The following is a 25,470-nucleotide window of genomic DNA, read 5'->3' on the forward strand; positions in this document are numbered from 1 at the left end:
CCCACAGCCCTTACTCATAGAAGTAACTATATGTGCCATGTGAATCTAGGGTGGCCAAATGTCACCATTTGTCTAGAATTGAAAGGAGTCCTAAACCTTGGGTGCTCATAGGACTAAAACCAGGATACACCCACATGAGACTGGTTGATCACCAAACCTGGTCACCAAACACAGAACTATATGAAGAAAAAAGTAAGACATTGGTATGGATGTCTATTGAGCTGGCATTTTGAATCTCTGAGATTCGGCCCCCGCCTTTCCTCTTTTTCTTCTTACTAATTAGCTCTGACTTAATGACACAGCTCTCTTGCATGAAAAGTATAAAACAGAGAATCTTTTTTTGGCCCTTATACTCCAGAATTTGTTAATTATGTAAAATTATGTATCTGAGAAATAGCAGATGCATTAAACATTCCACATGAGGTGAAAACAGGTAAATGCATATGTAGGTCTAAGGGTGTACACCACAAGCCATACTGTCATAGCCACCTGAGCAAGTGCTCAGGAAAGAAATTTAATATAAACTAGAGAATCAAAATATTTGTTCCCTACTTTGTATTCTTGATCCATGATCCACAGGCAATGGAGTCAAGGGGAAATCATTAGGTGCAGGGATATGACACTGAAAATGAAAATGTTGCCACTGTTAACACTGTAAGATATTAATTAGTAAGGATTTTTTAATTTAATTTAATTTTATTAATTACACTTTATTCACTTTGTATCCCCCCATAAGCCCCTCCCTCCTTCCCTCCCGGTGCCACCCTCCCCTCCCCCTTTTTCACGCATGCCCCTCCCCAAGTCCACTGATAAGGGAGGTCCTCCTCTCCTTCCTTCTGATCTCAGTCTATCAGATCACATCAGGAGTGGCTGGATTTTTTTTTTTAGTCCGGGGGGGGGGCAATTTACAACTCTTAGAACTCTATGAAAATAAGTTTCACTTTGCTGTTGAAATGCCAAGTTCAAACATTTCTTTATTTTTAGAATTGCTTGGGTGCTCAAATTCCAGTCTTGATATGGGAGGTTCTTGCTGTGGGTTCAGGACAGAATGGCTGAAGAGATCATTATGGGTCTTGGTTATAGTATACAGTGCATGGTAGAAGCCTAGTAAACATTAGTCAGATTTCCAGGAACAAGCCACCACTCTGACTTTAACACTACTCATCTCTGCACATTGAAACACATTTTGTGACAGGTTTCCATCTCCTCATTTCTAAAACTGGAGGGGAATGCATTGAATAGGAAACTGTATATGAAAATGTTTTGTAAACAATAGTTGGAAGCCAAGGCATACTCTATCAACAAGTCTTAAAAATGAAAATAAATGAATAAATAATGAAAGAAAAGACACTGGGCTATATAACTATTCAAAACTCTGTAATTTGTAGGAGTCCTACTACAAAAATAAAAGACTTCTATAAATTCCACCCAATCCCACAACATGTAAGGTTTAACATATAATTAATCCAAAACCCACTACCTAGATGTAAGCAAGCAATGGAATGCATGCACATATCTACACACACCGCTGGCTTCCTCAGCATGGCCGTCCCTCCACATAACTAGAGAGGAATTTGATCCAGAGCGGGGAATCAATTCAGAAAATTGGCTCTCTGCTTTGTCAGGCAAATGTTGCTAAGTTTGTCCTGAATTCATGGTTGTTTCTCAGTCTCCACTCTACTGACAGTTTGGGTAGAAAATTCTTTGTGAAGGGATCTGCTTATAGGATGCAAGATGCTTTGCAGTATCCCCGGCCTCTGCCACAGATTGTCACTAATAACAAATCCTCAGAGGTTGCCGACTGTCCTCCAGGGGCAAAATTTATCTCTGTTTAGAATGACTGATCTAATCAGAGTGTATATGAACTAGCTGTAAAAAACATAATACACAGTAACACGTGAAATTACATAAAAATCTATTGCAGTTACTTTGTACTAGTTTACACACTTAACTGCAATTATTGTACATCACATTTTTACCATTGAGCAGAACTGAGATTTTCACTCCACCCCACCCCCATCTCTTGTAAGAACTACTGCTTCCTTGAACCTTGTTCTCTCTTGTAAGTCAAAGGCAGCTTTGTTTACCAGTCACCTTTTGAAAGGCGCCCACCTGCGACAAGCAGTCAGACCTGTGGTTGGTATCAGCTATTTCAAAAGGTCCAGCTTGTCAAATCCTCGAAATGTCTCCAACGCTGAAACTCCCCCACACTGTGTTTTAGTTTTATTTGTTCCAGTGAAGCTGTTGTTGACAAAGGTTCACTGATTCCTCTTAAGCAATGGAAAAATGCACAATTTTATTTTTACTATCTTTGTAAAATACATCACGAAACTGAAGCAAAATCATTTCAAGACCTTATAGACTTTTCCTGTATCTTAGTGAGAATTTATGACCGTTTCTCATCCTAGAGACTCTCCTCATTCTTGCATATCAGATGAGATCCACCTTCACAGTGAAAAAAAAAATGTGAATGGAATTACTAAGGAGAAAAAATTGGATATAAGTAAAACATTTGGTAGCTTGTGCTCAAATAGGCAGCTGCTTACTAGATAAACTGAAAATCTTAGAGTATCTAAAATTCAATGTAAACAACAACAAAAAACCCTGTCCTCCAAATGCCTTTATGAATGACTCTTACAAGTGAAAGCACCCTTTATTTTTTCTCATCCATCCTACTAATATCTCCATCATCGCCATACAGCTTCCGGAATGATGGAAGGAGTTTCCCTTTAAGCGCCCCCTCCTCCGCTCCTTTACTTTCCTAGAAGTCTTAGCAAGCTGCTCCATGTCCTTACAAGTGCTGTGGCTCCAGGTGGCCTCCTTTTCGTTTGCCTTACATGCCACAAAAGCATAACGTGCTAGATTCCACACTAGCTGACTTCGCCCTGAATGCCATCGTTAAAAGTCTGGAAAGATCCAGAGTCACGTGTGGTCATGGTGAGAAGCAAGGCCACGATGACTGACGTGTGGGATGGCGGATGTGCCTGCATGGGTGCCTTCGCTGCCATCTCCAGCGCAGTGGCTAAAACGAAAACAGTTCCATCGCCTGCAGGGTGAACATCTACCTCTCACCGCATGCCAGCTGTGACCTACTCACCATTCTCAGGGGTGTCAGGAATCCTACGTGGCTGCACGGTTCCGTGGCTCAGCTTCTGCGTCACTTCCTGAAATAGCGAATAACTTCTCCATGCCTTGGAAATCTACTTCTGTTTCTAAGCCCAATTCATGTAGCTTTTTTTTTTTTAATGGAAAATTTTTGAGCTATCCTCAATATGGAAAGCACTGAGTCATTCCCACGCTTTTGTCTAGTCATATTTCTTCTGTCCCAACACCAGGGATTCTTCGCCGTGCTGTGATTTCCATGACTGTGTCAACTCCTCAACAGCAAATACCTTAGAATGATTGGCTGTGATTTATTCCTCTCTGTGCTTGTGTGTTCACATATATGGAATAACTGTGCAGTAAAATAATTTCTGATCTATCTAGAGAAAATGATTGTGACAAAAGACAAAAGAGGCTTCTTAAGAAGCATAAGGAAAGTAACATTAAGGAATGAGTTAAGAGTTAAAATAAAGAGAAGGAAAATCAAGAATTACATTCCTTGGCTTTTGTATGCTAATAAGTATTTTCACCATTTGATTGTAGTAATTGGAGACTTTGGGACATCGAGGAAAAGAGACTAATCAAAATGACTTTTACTGGCCGTTTACTACTGCTGTTGGCCAAAGAGCAGCTGCTTCTGAACAGAAAGCAAATCAAGCCTCTCAACCTGCTTTAACTTACCTGCCCTTGGTTGTGAGGAGGGAGGGGCACCAGGCAGGTTTGCTGAGTATACACCAGGAGGTTGCATCACCGGAGAGGGGAATACTACAGTTTTTATTACTTCTCAGCTACAATATTATTACCCCACTTGGGGGGTCAGACAAAAGTACATTTAAAAATGAGAATTTTCATATCAGTTTTATCAACATGACATGTTAGGTTCTCCTGTTCCATTTTGTACAAATTATCTTCTTGGAAAGAAGCCCACACATGTTTTGAGAACTTGCTTAATATTCAGATTGTAATTTTATAGTCTTAAGAAAGGTGCAAAGAGAGATTATTACGGGGTGATATTAAAAGACCTCCTGGGCAGGGGAAAACCTCAAATGGTTGCATTGCTCCTCCTGACCACACACCAAATCCAACTACAGAGGGAATGTGGACAGCACTTTGATAGAGAACCATGCTTTCCCAGTGCTTTCAACTCCCCCACCTTCTCCCTTCCCCTACTCTTCCCCTTCTCCCCTTTTTCCATCTTTTCCCCCATCTATGCAGCAGTAAGGGTATACAGGCATTTCTCCCTCACTTGGAAGACGCGCTCTAGACACCACCCAAGGTCAGGCCCGCCCTCGGATGTGTCTGTTAAAACGATAACAAACTAAGTCTGAAGGCTACTAGATCCAGACAGACAAGCTCTGGATTGCTGTGAGCGCAAAGCAGGGCTGGTGGCTTCTCAGGATGACCGTAGAGAGATGTAAATTTCAACCATCAAGCTCATAAAGCAAAGAGTTCACACTGAAAGCCACAGCTTAGAGACGATGATACTGGAAAGGAAGCAGTCACCATCACTCATCCACACAACACAGCAATTCCATTTCACCTGTGCCTTCACTCTTGATGGTTCCACTTACCTGGGGTGAAACGTGGCCCACAAGTACTAAGTGGAAAATTTCATTAATGAATAATTCATGAGTTTAAATAACTGGTTATAAATAATAGCATATTATTATCATGGTTATATTTGTTAGTTCTTGCTGACAATAAATCCCTGTGTCTAATTTATATATGAAATTTTATTATGGATATAAATGCATAGGAAAAATAGAGCATGTAGTCAGTACAACATATATACAAACATGCACACAGTATAAGAACTTTTTAAGCATCCGCTTACTGTCTTGAAATGCATCTTCCATGGGTGAGGGGGAATTGTTATATTATATTATGTTGTGTTCTATAAGCAGACAAGAAAGACTGAAGTGAGGAGGCCACATTTAGAGGCTGATGTTCATCTTATGAGGAACCTACAGCCAAATATTCCTAACCGTAGACACCCAAAAGGTTTCACAGCAAAAAAGATGTCCCGTGTGGGAATGGGAAGATCTCAAGGCACTGTACATAGTCCCGAGTCTACCAGAGCTTGTCTCGGGCATACTTTGTGCCCCTGAGCTGTGGGCAGAGCTGGGAGCAATCTAACTCCTAGGGGGCTGTTGTGCTGGCTAAGGGATGTCCTCCAGCAAACTAACTTGAAGGGCTGCTACACAGTTTCCCTTGCACATGACAGATGCATGAAACAGGAGCAGAGACTACCAAAGCCTTCGGTGTTGACAGGGGGCTCTAAGGGCCAGGGTCTGGAAGAGTCCTAGATTCTGCTAGACTGTCCCCTAGAATGCACAGATGTTTAACAAAGCCGCTGAAAGGAAGCCTAGTAGAGAGGCGTCACACTCACTTCAGTTTCATACTAGTGCTGTCGCTGTTTATAAATCCTTTACCAGAGCTGAGAGTAATCCAGAAACCTAACCAAGAGCCCTCCCTGCACTCAGTACACTGGATCCAGGACTGTGAAGGGAAGTTTTCGGTAGCCTTGACAACCACAACTCTTCCAATTCATCTGCCACTCATTCACAGTGGTGACTAAAATAAAAAAAGGTGAAAGCTGACAAGAGCAAAGGAGCAGCCACCCTTTTCGATGGCTGGTGGCCCATATCCTCTCAAAATGAACTCCAGCCACACCCAGCAGCCAGAAGTCCAACTTCTACTTATACACCCAACACTACCACATGGTCCATACCAGAGTCATCACAACTATGGTACCTGTACAAGCTATGGTGCTCAACACAAATGGATAAAGAGCGAAACTACACAATAAAAAAAAAACATAACAGAGAATGAATGAAGTAAAATTAAACATGACAGTTAATGTGATACCTGATAAAGGTGATGCTGAATACCAGGCTCAAAGAGGTCTACACAGAATGACCCCAAGTTGTAGGTGCACAAATGGCAAGAGGAATCTAAAAGCCAAGGAAGTAATGGCCTTTGTTTGGCAGAGTCAAGGCCGGAGGAAGCATGAGAAAGGTGAATGGGTTATTTCTTGATCTTGGGGCTTTGACACAAGGTGTGTTCTGTGTGTAAATATCTAGGGAGCCTCACATTCCTTCGCTCTATCCTTGGCTATTGATATGCTTTGATGATTGATGCATTGTGTGTTATCATTATATTAACACATATTATATTCCAGTGAAGCATACAAAAAAATGAAATGTCAGAAACCAAGCATAAAGTCATATATGCACCCCAAATCTGCTTCCGCTGTTTATTAATGCAGAAAGCAGGTTTTTGCTTTTGCCTGAGATTTCCCCAGCTTCCAGCTGAAACTGTCAACATCTCTGCAGCCAACTGCATGAATATACAAAGGTTCTTCGGAGCAAAAATAGGTAAGAAATGTCAGACTACTCACACTGCACTTTCTATCTTTCCCTTTTACTGACTAAAAAGAACTTTTGAGAACCCCAAACTGAAGTTTCCTCTTTCCATCTCACAGGCTCTCAAATCTCTCAAATCACAATCTTAAAAAGCATCCTTTCAGAGAAAAGGCGAGACAGGCACGCCAGCAGGTGCCATTTCTAATCCTTGCAGCTACCTTCTGTGTAGAGAGCTGAGGGCTGAAAGCTGTGATGAGAATATTCTTCCCACAATTTCATATTCATGGAATTTGTTGTTACTTAACTTTTCACAAATCATTAGGCTGAAGTACCTCTCCATTTTCCCCCCAAATAGTGTCATTTGACCTGGCATCCAGCTCAATACAGACTCTGCTTTTGAATAGATTTCCTCACAAGTGGCAATCTCTAATAGGGTCATGTCGAGAGGCAGCCCTACTGCATGCTACCTATTGCACGTTAGCGTGATGAGGGTAATTTCAAATGGCATTCAATCAAAAAATCTGAAAGTTTTATTAGTGAGGTTGGGGGCTTTTTCTGTTCAGATGAGGCTTGCTACAGCTCAACTCGGCATTTTCAACTAGGATTTCAGAGGGTGAAATGTTTTAAGCTGCATGTACTCAATCTTGCACATTTCCATACGTACCAAATAGTTGGTTGCATTCTTAGAATATTGATTGTGCATTCTTTGCATTCTTCCAAATAAATATAAGATAACTAACTTAATCACCAGCATGGCTGATCTCGAAATGCAAGAGATAAATGGCACATTAAGCCGTGGAAACTAAACATTTCTTGGTTGAAAACATTACTCCTGGATTGTTATTAAAAATATGCATTCACATTTAGCTACTACAGATCTATTTTTTATGATAGTGTTGAATATGTTAAAAATTGGTTGCAGTAAGAATTTGGGGACTAAGATAGCTTGCTTCTTCCATTTTTTTTTTATCCAGATGAATTCAAGGCAGAATTCAAGCTTATTTGGAAAGGATGCTGGAATAAATCTGCCTTGATGGCATGGTTGAGGTGATGCACCATGAGGGTTCATAATTGCCCTCCTGAAGGACAGCAGAGCTCAGCAAACAGTCAATTATCATGTTCCAAGAAATATTTGATCCTGAATAGTCAAGACAAGGAAAAAAGTCAAATAAGATTAGGCTCAGGTCAGCATCTACAAGAACATTTTGCAGATCGTAGTCCTGAGGGCAAGTCATTCTGAACTTAGGAGTAAGAGCAAGATGTTGGACTTAGCATCTTTTTATCTTCTCCAGTCACCTGGTCCAACCATGATCCTGGATGGGAGTCTCACTAGAACTTAGGATAGGAGCCCATATTTCTAGTGAAACAGCAACTCCTTGAAAGGAAGAAGGAAGAAATGACAGAAGCTCCAAATGACTTCAGTCCCAATTTAAGCTACTCCAAGTCCCTGATGTAAGCGTGCATGTTTGCGTAAGGGTAGAGGTGGGGACATGTGCATACAGATGTGTGCGTATTTGTGTCTGTCTTTATCGGTTTCCACCTTGGTTTTCCACCAATTTGAGCTCACAGATTTATCTAGGTTGGCTGGCTTCACGTCCAATGGCTCCTCCTGCCCCCAATAAAAAGTATACAGCTGAGCTCTGCCATGCTCAGCTTTTTATGGGCACTAGGAATGTGAATTCAGGTCTCCATGTTTGCATAGCAAGCATTTTATAAAGTGAGCCATCTTCAGATCACTCTTCCTCCACTATTTGTGTGTGTGTTGTGTTGGTCCTGCTAAGGTTTTTAGGTTCTGTAAACAGTTTACCAAACTAAGATTCTCCTTTGCATAACCTAATTCTCATATATTGGATATGTGCTTTATCTGAGCCTTGGATTTTATATCTTGGACATTCAGATCCATTTGTTCTATTATTTATTTTATTATTGAAAATACCAAGGGAAAAAATTTTAAAGTTGAGTAACCGGAATAAGAGAAGAAATTTCCTACTTCCAACATACAAACATGCACTTGTACCTTTCATACATCTTTCATTTACAACTGCAATTTTTAAGATTTACTGCCATAGAAATTGTATAAAATATCACAGAGTATCTAAAAAAAACATTCAAGGTGCTTCTGGATTGCGCATTCAGAAGGAATTGAAACTTGAACTCTTAGCAATAGTCTACACTTGGTCTGTTATTGCAGTATACAGGAGCTCTACGCTTAGGAAGCCAATGGTCACTAGCTGTCGTACCTTGGTACAAAATATGTCTGTGACCTTTCTCCTTAGCTTAAATCTAAGAAATGGATACGCTTCTGAACAAAGAAGCCCCGAGAGAAGACCAACAAGGGTATGGTAGTTAGCCTTGCCTCTATTTCCCCTCTCGCTCACTCCTTTCCACACAGGATGCACAAGAGCAAGAGGTTCAGATCTCTCATATCTGAGCATCCGCTATTCCAGAGACTCTTTCTTACGCATTCTAACTTCCTGGTCTAACTCCTAACCCACCTTTGCTCCAAAGTCCCAAATCACACCGAAGTTTTAAACAGTGTCCATGAGGGAACTGATCAAGGAACAGGTGGTGGGAGTAAGAGCTTGAAATTGTTCCTGGGGGAAATCACTCTTGACATCCAATAATAAAATCTTACTATTTATTTGACTAAATTTTGTGTTCATGGGAGGTGAATGTGTGTATATGAGCACATACATACATACATACATACATATATTCAAATAACTAGACTAGGATAGCAGCTCAGTTTCTAGCTTGTGTTTTTTAATTGAAAATTATTATTAGTACCACTTGATTTAGTTTTACTGTTCAAAATTAACATTGCGAAAAAGCTCAGACTTGAAAAGTTAATGGAACTAATTAGAGAGGAACTCCAGATCTCTTTGGAAGTTGCCTGCACACTATTAAGTAGGCAGTGATACAGTGAAATATTAGAGTGTATAGCTGTTGTTTGTTAAATGGACCGTGCCCCCATTTTGTTTTACTGTTTATGCAGAACATTTTGACTTTCAGCAAGAGGAGATGTTACAAATGCTATTAAAATGCTTTACACGGAGAGTTTACCTGGAGCTACCAAACCAAACTGGGCTTAGAACATCAGTTAAGAATGTCTAAAAGAAATTCAAATTTCTTGCCACCATTCCAGGATAGCAATAGTATGTGGAGGAAAATCCTTTCATAAGATGAATTTTAAAATAATCCAGATGTGTAATGAAAATAAAGTAAATATGCTCAGGGTCAAAATATGTTTTCTTTAATGTTAAGTCATGATTAAAATAACTCTAAGCCCAAACTTTTAATTTTTAATATATTCCTATGCTAAGATTGTTTCCTCAAAATAAAAAGTGCCAAGTTCTAAGATAAATTGGGATCCAGTGCCGTGATAAATGGTGGCCATAGGTATTGGAGACATTTGGGGATAAAACATTAGAGTAATATGTGTGAGGTCTTGGGTTCAATCTCCACCCACAGGAAAAGGTAAACTAATATTAATTATTCTTAAGGCCAGCCAAGATGGCACATGCCTGTAAGCCCAGCATTGGGGGTCAGAGGTAGGGTTACTGAAAAGAGACTCTGTAGGTGTGGGTTTCACAAGAAAACATCATACTTTTTGTCTTTGGAGTGGCCATACATACAGTTTGGGTGGGGTTCAAAGCTATTATCCTTATGGCATGGCTAAGAACTTTAAAGTAGACCCCAGGAGAATTTCCAAGGTGTGCCATATAGAATCACAATGGAAAAGCCAAAACTCTAAAATGAAGAAATGCAGGAAGTTAGGGTGATACTGTCACTGTAAACAAATCCTAATAGTGTTATTTGTGAGATTCCCAGGAAATATCCAAGAGTGGATAGGGATGGGGACCCTATCTGAGACTGTCCACAATCAGCTATAAGCATGATTTATTGTTAACATTTGTATCTGAAATCTTTCCATAGAAAAGAAATATCACTTCTATGTTGGCTATTTTTGCAGCAAATGTTGATACTTGTGGCGGAATCTCTGATTCCCAGCTGGTAAGAGGCTTTAACCTGACTCCAAAGTAAAGAGGGCTCCTTTCCCTCTGCGTAGCCCCACCGTTTTCCATAGCTTTTTATCCTGACTTAGACTGATGCTAAAAGTATACAATAATCTAATGCTATAATAATTACAGGGCAGGAATTCAAATATTGATTTGCCTAATGTCGAAAGCTGAGCCTCTTCATCATGCTGCAGAAGGAGGCTTAATGGCTTTGCTTTCCCTAAGAAGTATTTGTAATGACCTCAGAATTACATGGATGATTTCATGTTATATAAACGTTCCTCAGTAAGATCTATATTCATGGTAATGACATTGGGACTCTTTTGATCTCATTAGGAAGGAAAGGTCCCTGTAGGTTGTGGAGACTTTGAGGGTGTTACTTATCAAATACGTTCTTCCCCCTTAGAGAGATTCAAGCCAATTAATAAGAGCATTGAAATGCAGCATCAGCTCTGTGGTCATGTGACCTGTGACAGTTACTATCCATCATCTATTGTCCTCTTCATCCGTTCTCACCGGAGTCTGGTTTTCTTCACTTATATGGGTGTCTTTTGCACAGCACCAGGAGAGATGGACTCACACCCATCAGAGAGTGGTTGTAACTATCTCCCAAATCACCTCACCTGTGTTCAGAGTTAGTGAAATCGTTTTCAGAATCCACGACTCAGACCGTGGAAACCACTCTGTTAAAGGATCACTTAGAACTTGATGAGCAAAGGTAGGGAAGTGCAGTTTCCATGCTTCCTTGATCATACTTCATCAGGTGATTGACAGCCAACAGCAACTACTGTGTGTGCTCAATATTAAGCTAACTGTATGATATGGATATGATCTGTATGTATGCAAGGATGGTTAATGTTAATTGTCAACCAGAAAAGTTCGGGAATCACCTGGGAGACGGGCCTCTGGGCATACCTTTGGAGGATGATACAGCCTGTATGACTTGAGGGAGAAAGAACCTGCCACTGAGGGTAGCTCTATTCCCTGGGCAGGGAATCCTGGACTCTGTAAAATGGAGAAAGTGAGCTGGACTCTAGCACTTGCATGCATCCATCTCTTGCTGGTTCCTGCTAGTAGATGGGCTGTGTGTTACCGCCCAGAGTGCACTCTCCTCTTCTTTATTTTTAACAGAATTTCAGTTCTCTTCATTTACCTCTGTGTCTTTCACGCTGCCCCAGGAGTAATGGAACCACCCAACTGGTTTCACTTCCTCACCACCATGGACTGCACTTTGATTTGTAAGGTAAAGTAAACCTTTTCTCTCTTCAGTTGCTTTTGTCAAAGTATTTAACACAGCAACAGGAAAACACAGACACGCACTCACAAACACACACACACACAGAGAATATTTGGATTATTTATCAGGAAGAATGAGCTACCATGTGGTTTTATTTGACAAGTAGTTCCTTTGATCTAATGAATGCAGACTGTTCCTTGAAGAAAAATTAGGCTTCTCCCAAGTTAAATCATTTTCCCCCACAAATAATAGCCTGCTGCTGGACTCTTCAGTCTCCCCAACTGGCTGGTGGTCCTTCATTAAGGTTTCACACAATGTGGTTTTCGGAACAAGCCAGTGGCCCTTGCTAGCTTCCACTGAATATGTTATTCAAGTGAATTTATTACCTGCATAAGCCTCAGACAAGGCTCCAGAGGCTTTGGGGGGCTAAGTGCTTGTTATAAGTCAAGTAGAAACCAGAGTCGGAAATGGCTGATGTTTGTCTCAGAATTTGTGTTTATTATTTGCTGTCATGGATTTAGGAGAGGAAACCAAAGCACAAGATGCACAGAACTGGAACTCCTTGAGTTACGAAAGAAACCACTACTCCTGGAAGCAAGAACATAGGATGTTCCTTGGTAAACAGGAAAGCTTGCCCACACTGAAGACAGTAAAGCAGAATCATAAAAGTACATTGAAAGTAAGCATCAAAGGTCAAGTCAGAGGTTCAAGGTCTGTCATTTACTGTCTTTGGAAGTTGAGTAGATTAATTTTTCTGACCTTCAGGTTTTCTAAATGTTATTTAGATTTCTCTGTTTTCGTTAAGAGTAATGGAGTAATGAGGGAGAGGGTATCCAAGATGGTAAGCCATCTTCTTTTTGAATTTATTTTTCTCTCTCTCTTTCTCCCTCCTCTTCCCCAGTTTCTTTATTCTTGATCTTGTGCTTTAATCGGACTTGTTATCTGGTAGAACAAGTGGTCCATAGCTCAGTAGAGCCACCTCTCACCAACTGCTCCTGAGTGTCAGACAGCAGTATTACCAGAAACCACATCTGTGTTTTGTTTGTGTTTATAAAATGCACCCTTGACAGATTGGCAACTGCTAGGTAAGACAGCAGATTAGAAGCTTGCCTCCATGTGGCCCAGAGAAGGGGAACAACACTCAGAATGAGAGAGTATAGGCTCAAATCCAAAAGGAGGGTGACACTGAGAACTCACGAAAGGAATGATGGGACAGTAGTGGAGGCAGATGGACAAACCAGACAGTCAGTCCTGTGAAAAGATATGGGAAGCCCTACTCTCGGGGACAAGCCTCAGATTCAATTCCAGATGTTAGTGAGGAGCAAAATCCTCTTCCAGAGGGAGGGGACAGCAGAGGCATTCCTCCAGCTCAGAGGGCCGTTGACCTGTGCCATCCTCAGGGAGAAATTAGTGCATCAGGCAGTGAAGTGTACAAGGAAAAGCTCTCATCCTTGGAGCTGGGGAGCAACGCACCTAGAGTCTGACAGCCCTATGCGTGAGATCGATCGGCAGATGGATCAACCCCTGGAACCGCCTATCTGCAGTGACACTGTCATAGCGTCAGGGAACGCTGGAACTCTGTCCGGTGGACCACCTGACATTCACGGCCTCATCCCTCCAGCAGGGTATCCAAAACGTTGCAGGGTTTCAGAGGACAAAGATGGGTCCCTCTGTACTGACCTCTGTGTTTACTCTCTCAGCGTCCTCACCTGGAATATCAGCTGCCCTCCAGGGCACACAACCCAGGGCATTTGTGATCCAGGCGGAGGACATCGCAGGCCCAGCTCACAGCCCGCGGACCTACCTGAGTGTGGCCAGCAGAGCATGCGTGTACGCAGAAAAGGAGGGTTAGAGAGGTTTACGACCGCTCTGGTAGATAGCAGACCACCATCTAACACGGGCACAGCACCAGCACAAATCCCAGCTTAAGACAAGCGCCTCCCAGGCCCCTGAGCTGTCTCCTCCGAGTCCACCCGTCAGATTCGAATTTAGAGAACTCAGATAATAGACGTTCCGCAGATTCTGTTTTTGTTTCTTTAATTACTACCATTTCAATCCTATTCTTAATTGGTCGAGTGTGCGGGCACGTGAGTACCTGTTTCATGCGTGTGGGGGCATGTTCCGTGTCTGTGTACATGTGTGGATACCAGCAATCAGCCTTCGGGAATCGTCTCCACTGTTCGCTACGTTTTAGTGAGTTAGTTTTTTAGTGAGGTCCTTTGTTTACCCCGAGCTCACTGACTAGGCAGTGGCCCCTGACCCAGAGGCCCTCAGGGATCTGCCCGCGTCTGCCTCCCCAGCGCTGAGAACAGGAGGAAGCACCATTGTGTCTGGTTTGTATTATTATTGTTGTTGTTGCTGTTATTGTTGTAGACGATGCTGTTTTATGTGAGTTTGTGAGTCAAAATCGGGCCCTAATGTTTGTGCAGCCCGCACGTGACTCACTGACCTACCCACCTGGGCCCCATAACTTTAATTAAAAAACAAACAAACAAAAACACCGGAAACTTGGTGTCTCTGTGTGTGTGTGTGTGTGTGATGCTGTGTTTGGTGAAGGCACACGTACCGGGTGTATCTGAGTAGGTCTCAGAGCTATGAGGAGCCAGTTCTTTCCTGCCTCTGTGCACATTCTTGGGGTTGGGCTCAGGCCCTCAGACCTGCACAGCAGGCACCTTCTCTACTGAGCCACGCTTGCGCTTAGAAACACCATGTTTGTATTTTTATCTACCCTTTATATTTACCTAATTTTGTTTATGCAGTTTTCATTTCACCGTCTGGTTTCCTTTATTTGTATGCCTCCTGTGTTGTTGTTTTTTTTTTTTTCTTTCCATCGTACATTTAAATAGTAATTTGGAATTATTTTGTTCTTAAAAAAAAAAAAAACGCTTCATGTTTTATTTTAAATTTATCTCATTTTGTTCATGTGCCTTTATGACTGCTGTGCAATTTTTTCTCTTTTCTCACTTTTATTTCTTCTTTCTATCTCTCCCCATAGCATTCCTCTCTACTTTGCCCCTTCCCTTCTTCTCTACTTCTGCTTCCTCACTACCTGCCTCCTTTTTGTCATTTGTGTGCTAGTTCTCCGTGTATCCTAAATGGTTTAAGTTCCTGTCATAGTCTAGATGATTGCCGTTTTCAATTCTGTGGTTATTGGTGGTACACTAATGAGATTAGCCCATTTTAAGCCCATGGTTATTTCTTGTAGGATTTGGAGTCCTGATGTTACTGCAGTTTGTTTTCTCCTTCCAAGTGGCTTTCATGACTGAGCCTTTCAGTGTAGGCTGAACACCGAGCTAATCCACAGATAGAACTATATCCAAACCAACACAGCTTGTAATACTAAAGCCAGGATGCATGGAAAAATAGGACAGCTCTGCCAGCCAACAAATCATAACTCCACAAGTACAAACTGAAACAGTCCAACTGCCACAGGGCAAATAATTCAAAAGTACACCCATAAAAACAAACAAACAAACAAACAGCAGCAACAACAACAACAACAACAAAAAGGCCTCAAAGTATATCATGAAGTAAGAAAATCACTTCAGAAATTGGAGAAAAATGCCAACACTTTAGATGAGAAAGTCATACCATGGATGAGAAACTCAGTAAGGAAACTGATATTTGGTAAAAGCACAGTAAACGGCAATTCTGGAAAGGAAAACTCCATTAAATAATAATAATAATAAATACTTATAGAAAACCCACACCGTAGATTAGAGCAAGCAGAAAAAGACAATCAGGTTTGGAGGACAAAGCTGAGGAAATTCTACACTGGAGCACAATCAAGAAAAAAGTAAGCAAACACGATTACAACTAGTGTATTCTAGTCTGTGATACAGAGACCAAACCTAAGACCTCAAGGAAGAGAAGAAAGAGCTGAGGCAAAAACTGAAGACATAGTCTTTCAATGAAAATGCTGGGCATGGTGCATATATCTTTGATATCGCAAGGAGACAGAAATGTTCAGATCTCTGTGAATTCCAGGCCGATCCGATCTACACAGCAAATTCCAGGGCCAAAGAGTATGAATGTCTCAAAAAAAAATTTTTTTTTTCAGTGAAATTGTATCAGAAATTTTCCCACATTTCAAATATCCAAGCATGAGAAGCATTTCAAGACCCAAATAAACATGACCAGAAAATAACCTTTTCATGACAAATTATAGCCAAGAGACTGAAAGCAGAAAATGAAGAAGCAATATCAAAATCTGTAATATGTAAAAATCTGGGGGAAAAAAAGTACCAACTTAGTCACAAAGTAAATACATTAGAACAACATTAGGTCTTTCATCAGAAATCTAAAAAAGCTAGAAAATTGTAAAATTATGTTTCAAGTCCTGGAGAAAGAGGACTGCCAATTATGACCACTGTATCCAGAAAAATCTTTTTAAATTTGTTGAAGAAATAAGGACATTTCAAGACAAGCATAAAGTGGAACAGTATTCACAAACCCAGGATTCAAGACCTAAAAGAACACTAAACTCAGAAGGGAGAAGGACCTTGATTGACCAGCATCAATCAACAGGATGCAGGAAGAAACACATTTCATAAGAGAAATAAATGGATGAAAGAGAACTAACAAAGTATCATATATCATGTCTAAGAGTACACTAACCAACCTGGGAAAATGGAAAAAAAAAAGAAAAAAAAACTATAATCCAATCAACCAGAAAATTAAGAATAAGATCTAGATCTCCAGAGATGGTTCAGCAGATAAAAGGCATTTGCTACTTGGTACCCGAGTTCCACCTGCAGAATTCACATTAAGTTGTAAGAGAAGAACCAGCTACACATGTCTGACATTTGACCTTCTTCCATAGGGATAACATGGCAACCATGGCATTCTCTCTCTCTCTCTCTCTCTCTCTCTCTCTCTCTCTCTCTCTCTCTCTCTCTCACACACACACACACACACACACACACAGATACACAGAGTAACATAGTTTTTTTTAATTAAGCACTAAATTTAGTACTTGTAATCTCCAAGAAACGTAATTCACTGAAACCAGATTAAGGGTTAAACTGGGGAACTCAGTTTATCAAGCAAACCAAATGGAAACTGAAAAACAGCTATGGTAAAAAAACAAAAAAACAAAAAAAAAAAAACAACAAAAACAAACAAACAAACGAAAAAAACTTCAAACCAAAAATAGTTGAAAATATAGAGAAGACACTTCATGTTAGCAAAAGGGAAAATTATCAAGGAGACGTGACAAGAATAACTATGCATCAAATATTGGGGCACCTAATTTTTTTGTTCATTAATTTTATAAGTTTTACCTTCTACCAGTTTTCTCTCCCTCCTCTACCCCCGTTCTTCCCTCTAACCTCCCCTCCCCATTCCTTCTTTCTTTCTTCTCATTAAAGGGGAGACCTCCCATGGACATCAACCTGCCCTGGCATATCAAGTTGTAGTAGGACTAGGTGCATCTTCTTTTATTGAGGCTAGACAAGGCAGCCCAGTTCGGGGAAAGATTCCAAAGGCAGGCAACAGAGTCAGAGACAGCCCCTGCTCCTGCCATTAGCGATTCCACAGGAAGACCTAGCTGCACATCTATTAAGTATGTATAGGGGGCTATGGTCTCTGGTTGGTGGTTCAGTCCCTGTGAGCCCCTATGGGCCCAGATTAGGTGGTTCTGTAGGTTTTCATGTGGTGTCCTTGACATTTCTGGCTCCTTCAATCTTTCCTCTCCACAAGATTATGTGAGTGCTGCCTAATGTTTGACTGTGGGTCTCTGAACCTGTTTCCATCAGCTGTTGGGTAAAGCCTCTTAGATGACAGTTATGCTAGGTGCCTGACGGCAAGTACAGCAGAATACCATTAATAGTGTCTGGGGTGGGCTCTCTCTCTTAGCATGCCAGTCATTGGTTGGTCATTACTCCTGCTTTCTGCTCCCTCTTTATCCCTGCATATCTTACAGACAGGAAAATTCTGGATCAAAGGTTTTGTGGTTGGGTTGGTGTCACCATTCCTCCATCGAAAATCTTCCCGGGTTACAGGTGGAGGCTATTTCAGGTTCCATATCCCCTATTGCAAGGAGTCTTAGCTAAGGTCAACTTCATAGATTCCTGGGAGTTCCTATTGTTTTTAGTTCATCCCAGAGAAGCTCCTCAGACACTGATCCAGTTCTGTCTCACACCTTGTTCCCCTCCCTGCCCCCTCTTCCACCCAGTTCTCTCCCATGTCTGATGTCTATTTTATTTCCCCTTCTCAGTGAGATTCAAGCTGCCTCCCTTGGGCCCTGCTTGTTACTTAGCTTCTTTGGGTCTGTAGATTGTAGCATGTTTATCCTGTACTTTGTGGCTAATATTCACTTATAAGTGAGTACATAACCATGTTTTTCTTTCTGGGTATGGGTTACCTAACTCAGGATGATCTTTTCTAATTCCATCCATTTGCCTGCAAATTTCACGATGTCATTGTTCTTAAGATCTGAGTAATATTCCATTGTGTAAATGTACCATATTTTCTTTATCCATCCTTCAGCTGGGAGACATCCTAATTTCACAAAGTAAACATAAATAAACACCATAGGCAATGAATTTGAGAGGAAACCAGTGGCAGGGAAGAGAGAGTGGTCAAGGGAGGAAAGAAAAGGGGGAATAAGGTAATTATATTTTAATTTAAAAAACTGAAGAGAATACCTGTCAAAACAAATCTTCCACAAGGTGTGCCCCACTATTGAACAGGCAAATGAAACTGGGAGACATTCAATGACAACCACCCATCTGAGGCTCCAGTGAAAACGCAGACGGTGCTAACTTTACCTACCTATATCTCACCTTGCGTGATTTCCTTGTTTGCTACTGTGAGGAAATAGCTAGTTCAGGCTAAGTCCATAAAGAAAAGGAGCTGATCTAGCACATGGTTTGGGAATCTTGATGCTGTGGTCCTGAAATCAGCCCAGTTCTGGTAAAGGCTTTCTGGTAGCGTCCCAAGGCAGCTTGGCAAAAAAAAAAAAAAAAAAGAAAAGAAAAGAAAACGGACACTGTGTCTGTGTCTATGCCTGGTTTCCATTTCTGTTACAAAGTTACCAGAATTTAATTAAAGGTCCCCATGCCAATGGCCTTATCTAAACCTATTTTCCAAGGACTGCAACTCTAACCACTCTAGTTGGATTCAGTTTTCACATTTTATATCATTAACATATTAATTTGGAAATGAGTTTGGGGTTGATATCGAGCCAGAGAAACCTTATAGGATTACTAAAAGTCTAAATTATGTTCATGAATCAAGGAAAAACTCAACACTTACTAAATATTTGTTCATGTTTATTCTGATTATCACTATTGTTTTTTTTTTATTTTTTTATCAGTTACATTTTATTAACTCTGTATCCCAGCCGTGTCCCGATCCCTCATTCCCTCCCAGTCCCTCCCTCCCTCCCTCATCTCCACCGTGCCCCTTTCCAAGTCCACTGATCACTATTGTAATTCTTGTGGCATTCACAAGCTCTGCTGGTCCCCAGCCCTCCTCAACCAGGCTGCTGGCTACCAATAGCAGCCTCTCTATAGAGATAGCATCCAAAGAGGCTCAATAAAACATAATAAACAGGTTTATATACCATCAGAAACATCTGTACTTCCTGACTGAGTTCATTCAAGTCAGTGTGTACATACTGCCATGGGCCAAAACTGCTGCAGGTTCTGGACCTGGAAAAAAAGGACTGTTTGATTCTTTGCAAGTAGGCACTGGGCCAGGATGGGGGCGGGGACTTTTAATGTGCCTGGTAATCCTCTCAAGTGCTGATGCATAAATGCATAAACGCACACTGAGTCATAATACATTTGAGAGGGTCCAGTAATTGTCTAAGAAGGGAAATAAATAGGCTTGGGAATAAATCTGGTTTTAAAATAATTTAGTTACATAAGCTTTTAATGGATTATATTTTTATAAGTACTAATACTTGTAAATTTTTTGCTTTTAGCAAATTATGCATCATTTGAACACACAAGCTGATGCTTAATAAGAATTAGAATTATATTTTGCTTGTTATATAAGTAAGTATCTTGTTACATGCCTGTTTAATGCTTGCAAAAGCATTCCAAACAATCTCTTTAGAATAAGAGTCTAATTACACATTTATCATTAAAATTACAGTGAGCTAATTGCCTCGGAGATATCTTAATCTCTCTTGCAGCTTGCTTAATCCTAATGCATGTTTTCAATAATCATTTGTTATTTAATTAACTAATTAACAAACAATACCTGTCCTATGGAAAATCCTAAATTAAACACTTGAGACACTTTAATTGAATGCTCAATAACCCAATACAGCCCTTAATATTAGACCTTTAAATATTGCAAATTCTATTGAATCGCATATGACTTTGCTACTGTTATCTTTGGGGCTTAATTGGTAGGGAGAAAAGGGCCCTTGATAATACACGAGGGAAAGCCAGCACAGCAAGGGTCTGATGAAATGGAAAATCCCCATTAAGAGCTGTTGAGCAACAAAGCAGGCCGGCCATGCAGCCGTCAACAGAGGCAAGACCAGTTATTTGGAGGATCAATGTCCTCATCCCATAAAATTAAGAAGCATAGTTTGGAGGGTAATCAGAAACAGACCCTCAAGTACGCAGTCTGTGACAAAAAGCAGACACCTGTGAGGTCCTGGTCCCCACCCCACACTGTACTCAACATGTCTCTGAGCAAAGCTGGTGCATGGTGTTTCCTCTTGTGGCATGCAAATATTTGATGATGGACTCGGAGTCCTTTGTGTTATGTTTTTCTTTCCTTGGGTTTAGCTCTTCCCTTTTAGTTTTGGAAAATGCTGCTGAGACTGATGCCTTAAAATGTAGATCTAATTACTAGCTTCCTACTGATGTGCATGTCCCTACCTTTCATGAGTAGTTCTTGATGTGTGCCGATTTCACTATTATTTTTGGCTTCCTGACTACATCCTATCATCACTGGATATCTGTCCCTATGCCTCTTGATCTACCAGTATCTTGGTCTTAAGTTGTCACAAGCATCTACTTGCTATATTATTTGTCACTTTCTCTCAGTGTCCTACAAACTCTTCAAGGGTACATCCTTCAAAAAAAATTGCCTTCTGTTGAAATATGACTGAAATCTAAAGCCAACTTTTTCTGTGTGTCCTATATTTTCTGCATTTTACAAATAGACGAAAATTATAATTACATGTCCATCTCCCACCTTAAACTGTATAAATCAGAATTAAATAGTTTAGAGCACAAACTGTAGTCTCTAGTAAATATAGCTTCAAGTTCCTGCTTTACCACACACAAGCATGTGGATATAGACCAAGAGTTTAATTTCTTCTTCCTTCAGCTTCCACATCAGTAAAATAGGTAGAGTAATTGCACTTTATTTATAAGGTTATTCTGGGAGGTACAGGGCGTACCACACATTCATCACTGATAAAAATGTCTGGCATATGGAAAATTCAAAAGTCACTGCAAGTTTATTTTAAAGTCGTTGTATATGCTTAATATTGCGCAGATGTGTTCGTGTCTAATACATTTTGTGGCTGTTGCTAAAATTCTTTCCCTAGATGAGACATGAACATATCTACCCCTTCCTCCTGAATTCCCAATAACAAAATGAGGTGCACTTCCACCAAGGCCTACTCTAGGTAACCAATGAGCTTACTAGGCTTCCTTCAGAGTAATGGGTGAGGGTTATGGGAAGGAGTATGGGCAGCCTTAAATCAGCCACACTGCAAGGTCTTGCATGGATTATGATCTTCCATGGAGACCTAGATGGAGCCCTTTCCCCGAGTTGTTCCCCACCTCCACACTCTAACTCTTCTCTAAGGCCCTGTCTAAGTATGGCAGAATTTTATTCACCTTTTTGGGGGGAGTGTTTTGATACTCGTGTGAGGGTTCCAACGCCTTCCCACCCAACCTCTTAAGATGGAATGCCAAAAGTTAACAAGCCCAGTGGTGATCTTCTGCAAGTGGGTATAGCTGATCTGATAAAGATGGTGGCACTTTGGCCTAAAAGATAGTCTCATACATCAGCAGACAGTGTGCATATGTGGACTTAGTAAATGTTGCTTTAAATTGGTTTTCTGAATTGTTATATGAATGTGTTGCTTAACCCGGGGACATAAAGACTTTGAGGAAATATAGAGAGAGCTTTCTTACATGTTTAAAATTATATCCTGCAGCAATGGAAACAGAGCACATGCCCTAAATGGAGGCGTGTGATCAGAAATCAATGCAATATGACAGAGATCAGTTCAACGTAATTTCCTAATGATTATATGTAAAATGTAATGTGTTTCTTTTTATCATATGTATTTAGTGGATGGCAATAGCTTTTTTAGGGGTACTATAGTGCTTGAAGGAAGGATTATATGACAGCAGATGAAGTCTATGAATCTGTGACTGTATTAAAGGATCCATATATATGGTTGGTCTTTGTTCTGTGGTATAGAGGATGTGTTCGTTTACCAACTACGCTGTTCAATTCCCAGTTTTTTAAGTTATCTCCGCGGTGCCAGTGAATGACACTTTGAATTACAACTGAAGTTACGCTTTACATTATTTGTAGACCAGTTGCCCTTGAGAGAAGTCTGAGCTGCGTGGTTTTGTCAGAAAAATGCAGGAAATGACACCTATGGCTTTAGGACTGTCTTCTTTTCGAACCATTCTCGGTGTTTTCAAGTTTGGATTCCGCTATATGCAATATTGAGTTCTTTTTCCAGGAAATGAAATACAAGTTCTCTTAAGTTTGGGACAATAACTTGACAAACTGCTTCATGTTTAAATGAGTCACTTGTAAATGTCAGTTAGGACGTGATGCACAGGATGTGAACATCACCTGCCCACTTCACTAGCCTCAGAGCAGACACAGCTGGAAAAAGACCACCCATAAAGGGCTCCTTCTGGCAAGGACCATTTCCTAACCTGAGCCAATCTGCTCTAAAAGCCATCGCCCTTCAAAAGGCACAACCAACCATATCCTTCCTTCCCAATGGATCGACACACATTTCTGAAAATAAAAGCACCATGGACGGCCCGAAATTATTCAAACTACTATTACACTCCAGAAGTTTCCTGCCACTGTTCATAATCTACTTGTCAAGGATTGTGAAAGACATTACACTTCCAATCAAAGGATTTTCTTTTGCTTGTGTTTAGAATGATTTCCCCTAGTTTCAACAATGTTTTTGTTAAACCGCATAAGGTGAGAAATAATAATAGGATATTGCTTAATTGAATACGTCACTGTGACAGGAGGCACAAAGCTCCATTTTAACACAGGCTTGCTTGCTGGCCACCATGATGGATTGATTGCTTTCATTGTGTTTGTCGTCCGCATTCTTTTGCCTGCTCAGTCCTCTTCACAGCCCAACTGTGCTGGGCTGTTGAAATCTGTGATTCAAATTATCCATGAACTTACCATTCTTCAGCACTGCGCCACTTGAATTGTTGGTACTGTTTCAAATGCCAAGAGACTAGGCCGAGTTCTGAAAACTTACATTGAAAGCCATTTTTTTAAATAATTTAACATAAGGATCACAGCCTTTTCATCAAGATAGTAATTAATTCATCACCGTTACTGGACTTGGGCTGCTTTTGGCCACCTGTACCTTCTAAACCACTTTCCTGTACAACCTGGCATCAAAGTGAGACATCTCAAAGTGAAAAGTAATATCAGAAAAAGGAATAAAAGATCATTAAATAAAACTCATAATCCATTAACATCGGCTCTGAAGAAATGACGAGGCCGGGAATGTAGGCAGGCACCCATGTAATTATCATTGCCAAGAGGTATGTCCAAACATATTTTTCCTACTCAACTGGGGAAAATATACTAACTTATACTTTAGGGGCATCTAATTTTTCAGGGCAGCTCAGTGGGGAAAAAAACATTCTTTTCCTATCTTTTAAAACTGTTATTTTGCTTTAAGAGCAATATTTACATATACTGCCTTTGTGCCATATTATGTCTTCCATCCCCCAGTCCTCAAAGCCTTTTGTATGGATGCCTCTATTCGAAATATAAGAAAATTTTATACTTATTATCCTGCTGAGCGTTTTGCTTTTTCATCCCAAGCCTGCAGCTTCCGTATGGAAATGAAGTTCTATGCTTCCAGGAAGCAGATAGCACAGGAAATGAGGTGAGGCTAGGCTAGAACTCGGTCCATGAGTGAGTGACATGCAGACATAGTTCCAACTCTGGCCTGATTTTCACAAGCAATCTCCTCCCAGTGCAGGCACAGGAAAGAGGGAAGCTGAACACTGGCTCCAGAGTGTGTGGCATGCTTCAGGATTTGAGATTTCCAACTTTGCTTAGATGGTTCAAGAAGTCAGGCATGGGTGGTATCTCTAGTCCCAGCACTGGAGAGATAATGGTAAGATAAAGAATTGACTTTGTATAGACAAGTTAATGCTTCTCAAAATTTGGTGAGGACTGGAGTCATGTGAGGGTCTAGAAAGGATTCTAAAAGTCTGGTGTAGAGCCTGACACTTTACATTTCTCACACATTCCCTGTTGATATTTTGCTGCTAATCCCTAGACCATACTTGGCTTAGCAAAAGTGCAGCTTATCTTTTTGAATGAAGAGAAACCTTTTGAGGTGACTACAAGAAGGCTTGTGTGGAAATACCATCCATTGGCCCTGAGAGCATGCAAAATCTTCAATCCATGGTGCCAAACAAGGTGTGGGCCGGTTATGCTGGGAATCAAGCCAGCCTCCATGTCCAACAGGCATTTCACTCTTTGCCAGCAAGTTCCTTGGCAGAAGTGAGAAACGCACACGTTGAGCCAGAATTTCACATGTTTTCCTCTGCATTTTGTCCTAGTGAATTCAGTACAAGCATCCTTTAATTTGCCCATTGATAATGTGGTGTTTTAAAATTGGTTGTTGTATAAAGAAACTATAACAGACTCCAGGCAAGCAGGGAGGCTAACTCCAGACTCTAGCTTCCTTCAGCTCCTCCAAAACCAATCCCCTGATCTTATCTCCTGGTCTGTAGCAGACCAAGTTCCTGCTTCCCATTTTCCCCAGCCCTCATTTCCAATGGAGCATTCAGATCTTCCTCTTCAAACTTCCTTCACCAGACCCATTGAGTTATTCCAGACCTCAACCCCAGCAGGCTCTCCCTGGAAACCCATAGGCCACTTGGACCAGGAAAACAAGCAGGCTGTTTGCAAATCCTCACCTAACCTTCTACTCCTCCAAATCAAATTCTCTAGTCTCATCCCTAGCTCTGCAGCAGACCAACTGCTGCATCCTTTCCACCATCACCTTGATCCAAGAACATATCAAAAAATTATCTACCATGATTGGGTAGGCTTTATCCCAGAGATGCAGGGATGGTTCAATGTGTAGGTAAACCAAAAAGTGTAATCTACCATGGAAACAAACTGAAAGACACAAGATCATTTCATTAGATGCAAAAAGTACCTTTGACAAAATCTAACACCACTTGATGATAAAAGTCCAGGAGAGATAAGGAACACAAGGGACGTTCCTAAATATAATAGAGACAGTTTACAGTAATCCCATAGTCAACACCAAAGATGAAGAAAAACTCAAAGCAATTGAAAAATTGAAAATCAGAAGCAAGACAAGGTTGTCCACTCTCTGGAATACTTGAAATCTTAGAGCAATAAGACAACTGAGGATATAAAGGAGATGCAAATTGGCAAGGAGGAAATTAAAGGATCTTTATTTGTATATACTATGATAGTATACATAACTGACCCTAGATATTTCACATGGAAATTTGTACACCTGATAAACACTTTCAGCAAAGTAGCTGCC

The sequence above is a fragment of the Meriones unguiculatus genome, chromosome 1 (assembly GCF_030254825.1).
Source record: "Meriones unguiculatus strain TT.TT164.6M chromosome 1, Bangor_MerUng_6.1, whole genome shotgun sequence".
NCBI classification, from domain to species: domain Eukaryota; kingdom Metazoa; phylum Chordata; class Mammalia; order Rodentia; family Muridae; genus Meriones; species Meriones unguiculatus.